Consider the following 13,330-nt stretch of genomic DNA (forward strand, 5'->3'; position numbering starts at 1 on the left):
GGAAGAGGAACCAGAGATCAAATTGCCAAAATCTGTTGGATCATAGAAAAAGTGAAGGAATTCCAGAAAAACATCTATTTCTGCTTCATTGACTACGCTAAGCCATTTGACTATATACATTACAATAAACTATGGAAAATTCTTAAAGATATGGAAATACCAGACCATCTTACCTGCCTTCTGAGAAACCTGCATGCAGGTAAAGGAGCAAAAGTTAGAACCAGTCATGAAACAACTGACAAAAATTGGGAAAGGTGTACGTTAAGGCTGTATATTGTCACCCTGCTTATTTAACTTATATGCAGAGTGCATCATGAAAAATACCAAACTGAATGAAGCTCAGGCTGGAATCAAGATGCCAGGAGAAACATGAATAACCTCAGATATGCAGATGATACCACTTTAATGGCAGAAAGGGAAGAGGAACTAAAGAACCTCTAGATGAAGGTGAAAGAGGAGACTGAAAAATCTGGCTTTAAAACTCAACATTCAAAAAATGAATATCACGGCATCTGGTCCCATTATGTCATGGCAAATAGATGGAGAAAAAAATGGAAATAGTGATAGATTTTATTTTCTTGGGCTCTAAAATCACAGTGGATGGTGACTGCAGCCATGAAATCAAAAGATGCTTGCTCTTTGGAAGAAAAGCTATGACAAACACAGACAGCATATTAAAAAGCAGAAACATCACTTTGCCGACAAAGATCTGTCTAGTCAAAGCTATAGTTTTGCTAGTATTCATGTATGGATGTGAGAGCTGGACAATAAAGGAGGCTGAGCGCCCAAGAATATATGCTTTTGAACTGTGGTGCAAATAGCTGAGCAACTGAACAAAACACACAATAACGTATGAAGTCAAAATATAATGCCGTACAAATAAAACATACAAAGTTATAAACAAAGATTGCTGTTGTTCAGTCACTAAATCCTGTTTAACTTTTTGTGACCCCATAGATTGCAGCATGCCAGCCTTCTCTGCCTAGCACTATCTACTGGAGTTTGCTCAAATTCATGTCAATTGAGTCATGATGCTATCTAACCACCTTATCTTCTGCTACCCCCTTTTCCTTTTGCCTTTAATCTTTCCTAGCATCAGGATCATTTCCAATGAGTTGTCTTTTCCTATAGATGGCAAAAGTGTTAGAGCTTTGGCTTCAGCATCAGTCCTTTCAATAAATATTCAAGGTTGATTTCCTTTAAGATTGACTGGTTTGATCTGCTTGCTGTCCAAGGGACTCTCAAGAGTCTTCTCCAGCACCACAGTTCAAAAACATCAGTTCTTCAGTGTTCAGCCTTCTTTATGGTCCAACTCTCACATCCATACGTGAATACTGGAAAAGCTGTAGCTTCGACTAGACAGACCTCTGTGGGCAAACTGATGTCTCTGCTTTTTAACATGCTGTCTAGATTTATCATAGTTTTCCTTCCAAAGAGGTAGCATCTTTTAATTCCATGGCTGCGGTCTCCTTCCTCAGAGATTTTGGAGCCCAATAAAATAAAATCTGTCAGTTTCCCCTTCTGTTTGCCTTGAAGTGATGGGACTGAATACCATGATCTTTGTTTTTTGAATGTTGTGTTCTAAGCCAGCTTTTTCACTCTCTGCTTTCACCAAGAGGCTCTTTAGTTCTTCTTCTCTTTCTGCCATTAGAGTGGTATCATCTGCATATCTGAGGCTGTTGATATTTCTCCTGGCAATTTTGATTCCAGCTTGAGCTTCATCAAACCTGACATTTTGCCTGATGTATTCTGCATGTGAGTTAAATGGAGTGAGAATATACAGCCTTGCCATACTCCTTTCCTAATTTTGAACAAGTCTGGTGTTCCATATCCACTTCTAACTCTTGTTTCTTGACCTGTATACATGTTTCTCAGGAGACAGGTAGGTGGTCTGGTACTCACTTTTCTTAATAATTTTTCATTTTTTTTGTGATCCACACAGTCAAAGACTTTCCCATAGTCAATAAAGCAGAAGTAGATGTTTTATCTGGAATTCCCTTGCTTTGTTTATGATACAATCTATGTTACCTATGTTGGCAATGATCTCTGGTTCCTCTACCTTTTTTAAATCCTGCTTTTACCTCTGGAAGTTCCCATTTCATGCACTGTTGAAGCCTAGCTTGAAGAATTTTGAGCATAACCTTTCTAAAATATGAAATGAGCACAATTGTACAGTAGTTGGAACAATCTTTGGCATTCCCCTTCTTTGGGACTGGAATGAAAACTGACCCTTTCCTATCTCGTGGCCCTTAATGAGTTTTCCAAGTTTGCTGACATATTGAGCACAGCATTATGACAGCATTATCTTTTAGTATTTTAAGTAGGTCAGCTCTAATTCTGTCACCTCCACTTCCTTTATTTGTAGTAATGCTCCCTAAGGCCCACTTGACTTTACATCCAGGTTTTCTGGCTCTAGGGGAGTGACTACACCATCTTACTTGAGTCATTAAGAACTTTTTGTATAGTTCCTCTGTTTATCCTTGCCAACATTTCTTAATCTTTTCTGCTTCTATTAGGTCCTTAAAATTTTATCCTTTATTATTCAAAATCTTCCATGAAATGTTCTTTTAGTCTCTCCAGTCTTCTTGAAGAGATCTCTAGTCTTTCCCATTCTATTGTTTCCCTCTATTTCTTTGGCCTATTCATTTAAGTAGAGCTTCTCATCTTTCCTTGCTATTCTCTGAAACTCTGCATATTGTTTCTTTCCCTTTTCCTTCCTTACTTTCCAGTTCTCTTCTTTCTTCAGCTATTTGAAAGCCTCCTCAGACAACCACTTTGCCTTCCTACATTTATTTTTCTTTGGCATGGTTTTGATCACTGCCTTCTGTACAGTGTTGCTAACTTCCATCCATAGTTCCTAGGGCACTCTGTCTACCAGATATAGTTCCCTGAAACTATTTGTCACCTCCACTGAATAATCATAATGGCCTAGTGGTTTTCCCTGTTTTCTTCAATTGAAAGCTGAATTTTGCAATAAGGAGCTCATGATCTGAGCTATAGTCAGCTCCAGGTCTTATTTTTGCTGACTATATAGAGCTTTCCATCATCATCTGCAAAGACTATAATCAATCTGATTTTGGTATTGACCATTTGATGATGTCCATGTGTAGAGTAGTCTCTGTGTTGTTGTCAAAGGTTGTTTGCTATAACCAGTGTTTTCTCTTGACAAAACTATGTCAGCAGTTACTCTGCTTCATAACCAAACATTCCAAACTCCAGGTATCTCTTGTCTTCCTATATTTGTATTCCAATCTCCTATGAGGAAAAAGATATCTTGTTTTGGTGTTAGTTCTAGAAAGTCTTGCAGGTCTTCATAGAATCAGTCAGCTTCAACTTTTTCAGTATCAGTTGTTGGGGCTCAGACTTGGATTTCTGTGATGTTGAATGGTTTGCCTTGAACATGAACCAAGCTCATTCTGCTGTTTTTGAGCTTGCCCCCACGTACTGAATTTCAGACTCTTTTGTTGACTATGAGGACTAATCCATTTCTTCTAAGGGATTCTTGCCCACATGAGTAGATGTAATGCTGATTTGAATTAAATTTTCCCATTCCCTTCCATTTTAGGTCACTGATTCCTGAGATATTGACATTCACTCTTGCCATCTCCTGCTTCACCACTTCCAATTTACTGATTAATGGACCTAACATTCCAGGCTTGCAATATTGTTCTTATAGTATTGGACTTTGCTTTCATCACCAGACACATCCACAACTGAGCTTCGTTTCCACGTTGGCACAGTTGCTCCATTCTTTCTGGGGGTACTTGTAATTGCCCCCTGCTCTTCCCCAGTAGCATATTGGACACCTTCCAATGTCATTCCCTCCTCGAGGTAATGAAGGCAATTCAATTGGAAAAAAAAAAAATAACCTCTGCAGCAACAGAGAAAAAAATCCGTATAGATGAGTTTAACAACTGATGTCTTTACTCAGCTGTGTGTTTAAATCAATGGACATAATATGCCTTTTCTAGTATTTATGGCTTCTTTGATTTTTTTCCTTGATATCTTGTTATTTTCTATATATGAATTATATACAAGTATTATTAGATTTATCCCTCATATTTTATTGTCTCTGGAACAACTTTAAAAGTTTTTGAATCCTTAATTTCAGTCTTTACTGGTTCATTGTAAATATATAGAAATGCAGTTGATTTGTGTGTATTGATCTTGTATCTTATGACCACACTGAATTCAGTTGTCAGTTCTAGAACCTTTCTTGCAGATTCCTTGGAAGTTTCAACATATGAATTATGTCATCTGAATATTTCTCCTTTCATCTCCATCAGTTTTTACTTTATCATATAACAGTATTACTGAGATAAAATATAATGCCACAAAACAGCTGCTTAAGTGTACAATTGAATAATTTTAATATATCTTAGTTGTGCAAATACAATCATAATCAATCACAGAAGACATTCATCACCTTAAAAGAAAATCAGTTCTTACTAGAGATCATGCCACCCAATCCTCCCTGAACCTCTAATATACTTTTATATCTCCCTAGCTTTGTATTTTAGAAATTTTATATGAATGGAATTGTTCAAGATATGGTCTTTTATGACTGACTTCATTTAATTAGCATAATGTTTCAAGGTTCACCCATGATAAAGTAAGTAACCATTCTTTAATGATTGAAAGTTACATGGCTATCCTATGTTGTAATTATTCCTTCACTAGATGTTAGACATCTGAATATATCACATTTTGGCTATTATGAATAATGCTGGTATGGACAATTGTACACATGGTTTTGTGTATGCCTATATTTTAAGTCTTGTATGTATACCTAGAAGTGGGATCTTTGAGTCATTTGATAATTCTATATCAATATTTTATGAAGTTTACAGACTATTTTTTCATTCTGATTATATGATTTGGTGTGAAGTGGAATCTCATTGTGGATTTTATTAGCATTTCCTTCATAGATAATTATCTTCTGTAGCTTTTCATGGGTAGACTGGCCATTTTTATATGGTCTTTTTATTGCTTTTATAAGTCAATTGAGATGTAATTGACATTTTATTGTACACATTTTTTATAAAAGTTAATTCAGTATAATTGACATATTACCTTATTGAGTTTAATGTGTACATTGTAATGATTTAATGCATATATATTTTGCTTATTATTTACCACAATAAGGTCAGTTAATATATTTTACATCTCACAAATTATGATTTTTTTTCTTTATTGCTGGTGTAGTGAGAACCTTTACAATCTAGTTTCATAAGAATATTCAAATGTACAATATAGGACTGTGAACTATGGTCACCATTCTATGCATTCAATCCCTGAATTTTCTTATCACTAGAAGTTTGTACCTTTTGATGAATATATCCTTATTATCCCGAATTTCCCAGACGCAGTCCCTGGTAAACACTATATAATCTCTACCTTTACGGATTCTACATACACATGAAATCATATATTATTTGTCTTTCTCTGTTTCATTTCACAGCAATAGTGACTGCAGTTTTCTTTCTTTCTTTTTTTTTTTTTTTTGGAGTTATAACATTCCATTATGTGTGCGTGTGTAGCATTTTTTTAAACTTTTTCTGGAAGAGTCTGTTAAACAAAGAGTTGCCTTATTAATATGCATGATTAATACAAACTATAAAGTGCTAAGAAAATTTAATACCTAAGTCATAGTAAGCAGGTGGCAATTCAACATCCAGGGTCAATAGAATACTTGGGGAGACTGCAACAGATTAGACTTCCATGGTGGAGGACACATTTTCAGAGGTGAAGTGGGTACAAGTGTAACAGCTTTTCAAGTTCCCTCTCATCACAGAGGATCATCAACAGCACTCCATTCCAGGAAAGGTATGCTATCTGGTGCTCTTGAGGCTGGATGAAACTCAAAATCTAGTGGATTGAAAGGGAAGAATTTTTCTATTTCCGGATAAGTGTTAACTGTGGTAGGAACTGAGCTTTTCGCTTTAATGACCTTTTCAGTCATGTTTTTGGTAGAGAAGGTTGTGTTTCTATTTGAGTGGTTCACTGGTCTTTGTTGACTTTTCTGAGGTTGACAGTTTCCAGTGCCTTTCTGGCAGCTCTGGGTAAGGTGGGTGGAGCATCAACATTTTGCCAACATGTGGTGTTGAAACCTAAGATCTCCCCTCTAAAGTTTTACAGAAGGCTCAGACCCCAGCTTCACTTTGTAAGTAGAGTTACCAATTGCTTACAATTCACATCTTTACCATTTTTAAGAGTGCTCTTTAACCATAATTTCCTCACATTCTGTTTCAAATAAAGTCAGATTTTTCTGTGGGTGATTTTGGAGCTATATCTATCCTTATGGCCTCCTTTTCCTCTTGTGACAAACATCAGGTTACTTTCTGGAACTGGGAATAGGGACAATAACTCACCTTTCTTGAGGTGACACTAAGCTGATGATACAGTCTCCAGTGCAGAGGTCCCAACCTTTTTTGGCACTAGGGATTGATTTAATGGAAGATAATTTTTCTGTATCAGGGGTGGGAGAATAATTTGGGGATGACTAAGTGCATGACGTTTATTGTGCACTTTATTTCTAATCTAATGTCACTGATGATCTGACAGGAGGTACTGGCCCATGGCCTGGAGGTTGGGGACCCCTGCTCTAGTGTTCTTGATTTTTTTTTGCACCTTGTCTGAAAGTTTAACTTGCAAGTAAATTGGGCCAATGCTGAACAAGGCCCCAATATTTTCAGCTTGTTAGACTAGGGTTGATTTTTTGTTCTATAAATGGGTTGCTATGGAATTCAGTTGCTTTATTCAATATATCAGGCAATAAACATTTTATAATGTACAACTTAAGTTGTATAGTAATTTTACCCAGTGTAGTCAAGAGTTTAGTCTCTGCAGGTAGTAAACAAATCTACTTTTCATTTAAACAATGTTTTTCTTGCCAAATATGACATGCATATACTTCTAAGTCCAGTAGGATTTAATGGAGGTTCTTCTATTACCACTGGAATAATAGGCCTGACAAAGACAGTGGTAGGGCACCTTATACTGCAACCCAGACATTTTGTGAGTCAAATAAATATCTATCCCATTATCAATATTGCTTATTTAGACACTTCTACAATAATACTAAACTCTGAAATTTAAATGTGTTTACCATAAGTTCTGTAGATGACTGTCCCTCATACCTAGATATATTCTACACATTTTGCATAATATAATTTTTCCCACAGTTCTCTGTGCTATGTGCATTTTTTCCTAGACTTCAATTATTGAAAGTGTCTTATTTTTTACAAGTTAAAAGATTTTGTCATTGTTCAGCTGCTAATTAGTGTCCAATTCTTTGCGAACCCATGGACACATGCCAGGCTTCCCTGTCCATCATCTCCCGCGGCTTGCTCAAACTCATGTCCATTGAGTTTGTAGTGCCATCCCACCATCTCATCCTCTGTCATCCCCTTCTCCTCCTGCCTTCTGTCTTTCCCAGCATCAGGGGCTTTTCCAGTGAGTCAGCTCTACACATCAAGTGGCCAAAGTATTGGAACTTCAGCTTCAGCATCAGTCCCTGCAATGAATATTCAGGGCTGATTTCCATTAGGATTAACTGGTTTGGTCTTCTTGCAGTGCAAGGGACTCTCAAGAATCTTCTCCGACACCACAGTTCAAAAGCATCAATTCTTTGGTACTCAGCCTTCCTTATGGTCCAACTCACACATCTATGTGTGACTACTGGAAAAACCATAGCTTTGACTACAAAGACCTTTGTAAGCAAAGTAGTGTCTCTGGGTTTTAACACTCTGTCTAGGTTGGTTATAGCTTTTCTTCCAAGGAGCAAGCATCTTTTAATTTCCATGGCTACAGTCACAGTCTGCAGTGATTTTGGAGCCCAAGAAAATAAAGTCTGTCACTGTTTCCATTGTTTCCTCATCTATATGTCATGAAGTGATGGAACGAGGTGGCATGATATTCATTTTTTGAATGTTGAGTTTTAAGCTTTTTCACTCTTCTCTTTCACCTTCATCAAGAGGCTCTTTAGTCCCTCTTCGCTTTCTGCCATGAGGGTGGTGTCATCTGCATATCTGTCGTTATTGACATTTCTCCTGGCATCTTGATTCCAGCTTGTGCTTCATCCAGCCCAGCATTTCACATGATGTACTCTGCATGTAAGTTAAATAAACAGGGTGACAACATACAGCCTTGACACACTCCTTTCCCAATTTTCAAACAGTCTGTTATTCCATGTTTGTTTCCAACTGTTGCTTTTTTTACATAATAATAATAGATCTTATGGGGGGGAAATCCCAGGAAAGTTTAAATGGGAAAATATTTTAAAGAACAAAACTTGAGCTTAGACATTTTCAGAAAGGATTCAAAAATGGAATTTCTAAGTAACATACTTAAGTATTTCCAGTATAACTAGTATATGTATTTATTCTTGTATTATAATTTTCTTTAAAGATTACAACTTTTTTGGATGGTAATTTTCAGTCCAAAAAATTATAACTGACATCAGCAAAATTCAAAACTGAGGTAAAATTAAAGGAGAAAATGAATACAGTTGAATAACATAGTGAAAATTTGTATGCACAATACATACATGTAAGATAAATCAAACACAAGTAATTTCATGTTGGATGTTGGAGTAAGCATAAACTTACCACACTGTTAACAGAAATTTTAATAAAGTTGTAGATACTTTCAGTGACAAATGGTATACTTTTTATTTGATGAGTTAATCTTAAAACTTAAATATAAATATCACCAGATATACTGATGTTTTTCTGGAATACAACAGATGCAACATCTTTTATTTATTTTATATAAACATGCTCTTTGTGTCATGGGTAATATAAAAAGGACCAACTGCCTCTATAGTTAAATAAATATAATGTATAATAATTTGGATTTTAATTATATATGAAAGGGATCATTCTTTAACATAGCAAACATCATGTTTACATAAGCATTTACATTTAATTTGAGATGGCAAATGTTTAAAACAGCATCATCTATCCAAATGTTCATTATGTCTATTAACTCTAATACTTTAGAGAGTTAGAGAATATTAAATAGAAGACACCTGCCTGCATAATGCTACTTTCAATTATCACAGTTTAATAGCATTCAAGGCATACATTTTTGCCATAATGATTTTGGATTCTCAGAAAGTTCAACATATGCTCTGAAAACTACTTTGAGTCCAATTAAAATAGTACCAGTCATCTCCCATATGTTTATTTACTGCCTAATATGTGCTTGCCGCATACAAACTCTTTTTTGTTTGCAGTATAGATAAGACAAACGAATATTCCTGTTCTCATTTGATTGCATAGTATGTATGTTTTGGATAAGGTTATATAGATAATAAACAGAAAATAAATTATGTAGCATGTTAGATATAGATTCAATTATGGCAATAATATCAGCAAAAGTGATAGGCATATTCTGGAAGATGATCTCAAATTTTAAATAGGGTGGTCAGAAAAATCTCACTAGTAAGCAGATAAATGAAGAAAGTAAAGAGATAATTTGTCAGAATGTCTGGGGAAAAGTGCTCCAGGTAAAAGGACCAGCAAGTGTAAAGATTCAAGACTAGGGATGATATTTTAAAGGAAAAGAAAATCTGATATGACTGGAGATGAATGGAATGGAAGTGTTCATGTGATGATCACAGGATCAGAAAGTTAATGGTATGTTACATTGTATAGTTTAATGTAGACAATTTAAGAAAATCCTAGGGTCTAAAAGAACAGAGAACTACCATTTCCTACCCACTGCCCTGCTTGCAAAGCCGGAGGGTCACTCTGAAAGTAGGGAGTGACTATTTCCAATACCAGTTTCAGATGTATGACTCAGATTATTTTGCAAATCATTAGGGTAGGGGAAAGGCAGATCATAAAAACAGAGAGCAACAGACCTATTCTCTTAAATTCTGACTTTTCTACAGCAGAGTGTAAAGGGACTTAAACCTGAAGGCTCTTTTTAAAACAATAGATTTTAGAGGTAACCAAATAAGAGGAAGCAGGTAGTTCCACATGGGTAGGGAACTAAATCACAGGTCAGCTAATTATTCAGAGATAACCTGGAAAACTGACACTAAGGAAAACCAGATCATAAAAGACCCTAAGACAGGACTCAAAAGCAGCAAAGGAAAAAATATTAAATTATTATTAAATGATTTAATTAAAAATCATGTTGCCCTAAAGCAACAAAGGCAAAAATATTTTTTCACGGAGTGAAAAGATCATGAAAGGAATTCAAATGTAACCTTAGAAAATAGTCACCCAATTCAAAAATAAGCAGTAAAGCAAAAGAAGGGAATAGAAAAGACGTGAGACCTATTTAAAAATAAATGAACAAATAAGGAGGAAGATATAATTCTAAGGATAATAATAATGCATTCAATGTGAATGGATCAAATAATCCAATCATAGGGCAGATATATTCAGACAGGAAGAGAAAAGATCCAAATACACATTGTTAAAAGGAAATATATTTCAAATTGAAACATACAAATATAAAACAAAAGGGTGGAAAATAGATGCAAAAGCATTAAGAAGGCGGCTGGAGACAAATGAGAGTTTACTAGTATCAGACAAATGAGAATTGAGTAAAAAAAAAGAAAGAGAAGATAAAACTTCCTGCAATGTCCCTGTCAGTGGGATTCAGTTCTTCTTTACATGGTTTCCTGACCAGGTTTACCGGATTTCTGGCCTCTCCCCCAGCACCAGAGCATTCTTTCTCTGTCGTTTATCTACCTGTGTCTTGAGGCTGAGTGCTTGCTATCCTACATCAGAGTCAGACGGTCTGCTTTCACTCCTCTTGGAAACAATGAGTTCTTGCCTGTTCCTGGGGGCAAGAAAGACGGCTGCCCATTCCTTAGGGACTTAACATTTGGCTTCCTAGGCGAGAAGAGTCTCAGCAAGGGCACAAGGATAGCTCCCCACAGCAGCCGGTCACCTGACTCACAGCACCTCCAGGGAAGCTCCTCCAGTTTCCCACCTGCCTCTGATCTTATATGCACCTGAAAGGATACTGAGTGTATGAATTCCTTCTGTGCTTGTGCCCCCAGCCCCAGCCATTCCAAACTCTTACGGTAGCCCCCACAAGCCTTTAAAAAGTTGTTAAACTTTTTGCTGATTTACTACTGCCTGCTTTTATGTAGACTATCAGAGTTAAACAATCCCTTGTTCCTCATTAGAAATGAGTTTACCTATTGAACTTGCAAACCTAACTCTACACTATGCTCGGGCAAAATTATGATTTTGACAATTTTGCAACTTTATCTCTTTATTAGAGTGGGGGTGAGAGTGGCTTTCTTTGAAAATTTCTTCTTTCTAACAAATGCCAGAAGCTTCATTATTTTCGAATTATGTTGTTTCATTTTCATCTTATAGACAGAATGCATAGATTCTGTACCTTTCAATTTGATTCCTTTTTTAAAGTGCTGTTTGTGAATACTTGTATAATATATGTTTATTAACTCTTATTTACATATTTATAGCTGATGTATTTGAAAATTTTATTTCTCAATTTATTTCCAGTGAATTGAGAATGTTTTCTCTATAACTTTTCTTTATTAAATTTGAGTCTGTAGTTGGTTTTAAAAAATACTACTAATTGTTAAGAAATATCAAAGAAGTGATTTTTGGAGATATTATAAGTGTGAAAGTGAAAAATGAAAATGTTGGTCGCTTAGTCATGTCTGATGCTTTGCAACCCATGGACTTAGCCTGCCAGACTCCCCTGTCCATGGGACTTCACAAGCAAGAATACTGGAGTGGGTTGCCATTTCCTTCTCCAGGGGATTTTCCTGACCCAGGAATTGAACCTAGGTCTCCTGCATTATAGGCAGATTCTTCACCATCTGAGCTACCAGGGAAGCCATTATATATATATGTAGAAAATAACTTTTTGTATGTTCATAAATATATATTTATATGCATGTGTGCATGCATATGTATTCATTAGATGTTCAGTTCAGTGTCCGATTCTTTGTGACCCCATGGACTGTAGTACGCCAGGCTTCCCTGTCCATCACCAACTCCCGGAGCTTATTCAAACTCATGTCCATTAAGTTGGTGATGCCATCCAACCATCTCATCCTCTGTCATCCCCTTCTCCTCCCACCTTCAATCATTCCTAGCATCAGGGTCTTTTCAAATGAGTCAGTTCTTCGCATCAGGTGGCCAACGTATTAGAGTTTTAGCTTCAGTATCAGTCCTTCCAGTGAATATTCAGGACTGATTTCCTTTAGGATGGACTTGTTGGATCTCCTTGCAGTCCAAGAGACTCTCAAGAGTCTTATCCAACACCACAGTTCAAAAGCATTAATTCTTTGGTTCTCAGCTTTCTTTATGGTCCAACTCTCACATCCATACATGACTACTGGAAAAACCAAAGCTTTGACTAGACAGACCTTTGTTGGCAAAGTAATGTCTCTCCTTTTCAATATGCCATCTAGGTTGGTCATAACTTTTCTTCCAAAGAGCAAGTGTCTTTTAATTTCATGGCTGCAGTCACCATCTGCAGTGATTTTGGAGCCCCCCAAAATAGATTTTAGCATTACATTATTAAGCAGTTATTATTATTCTTTACCATCTGAGCCACCAGCCACCATTGGCAAGAATCCACTTGTCAATGCAGAAGACACTGGTGGCACAGGTTCAATCCCTGGGTCAGGAAGATCCCTTGGAGAAGGAAATAGCAACCCACTTTAGTATTCTTGCCTGGAAAGTCCCAGGGGTTGCAAAGAGTCAGACATGACTGAGCTAGTAACAACACTCATTATTGCTATTCACACTTGCAAAGCCTTACTTTAGCTGATTTAATAGAGTCTTCAGAGTCAAGACTCACTAGTCTTCTGCTTCTTTGATTTTTCTTACTTCTCTGCAGTTTATATTTTACATGTACATGGATGCTATAGTTAGTAGGTATTGCACAAATACTTTGAAGTTATATCCTCATTTTAGTTGATTATTAGAAAAAAACATATATTTGGGTGTGTAGAAGATGAAGATTCTGTGAACTACAATCATTCTACAAACTTATGCTAGAATCTTATATATAATAAATCATATTTAAATAAATCTTATCCTAGATTTAAGGGAAACTTAAAAGTACCAACAAGATATGTTTGAATGTTAAAATTTAGTTCTTCAATATTGTCAGATATGCTTCCATTTTTTCATATGCCCAAACTGAGACACTCACACTCACATATGTCCAAACTCACACACTAGTGTGGTTTTCAACTACCACATTATGTGAACCTGCATGATGTGTGGCATATCTCCACCAGTATAGATAAAACAAAATCATTTAATATTTCTGTCAATAATCAATGGAGAAGGAAATGGCAATCCACTCCAGTGTTCTT

At 36.2% G+C, this 13,330-nt stretch overlaps 1 pseudogene; it reads right to left on the bottom strand.

Moving 5' to 3' along the window:
- Positions 1-5,624: 5,624 nt before the first annotated feature.
- On the bottom strand, positions 5,625-9,174 carry LOC133055527 (securin-like; annotated as a pseudogene).
- Between the last annotated feature and the right edge of the window lie 4,156 nt (positions 9,175-13,330).

The sequence above is a fragment of the Dama dama genome, chromosome 5, assembly GCF_033118175.1.
Source record: "Dama dama isolate Ldn47 chromosome 5, ASM3311817v1, whole genome shotgun sequence".
Lineage (NCBI taxonomy): Eukaryota > Metazoa > Chordata > Mammalia > Artiodactyla > Cervidae > Dama > Dama dama.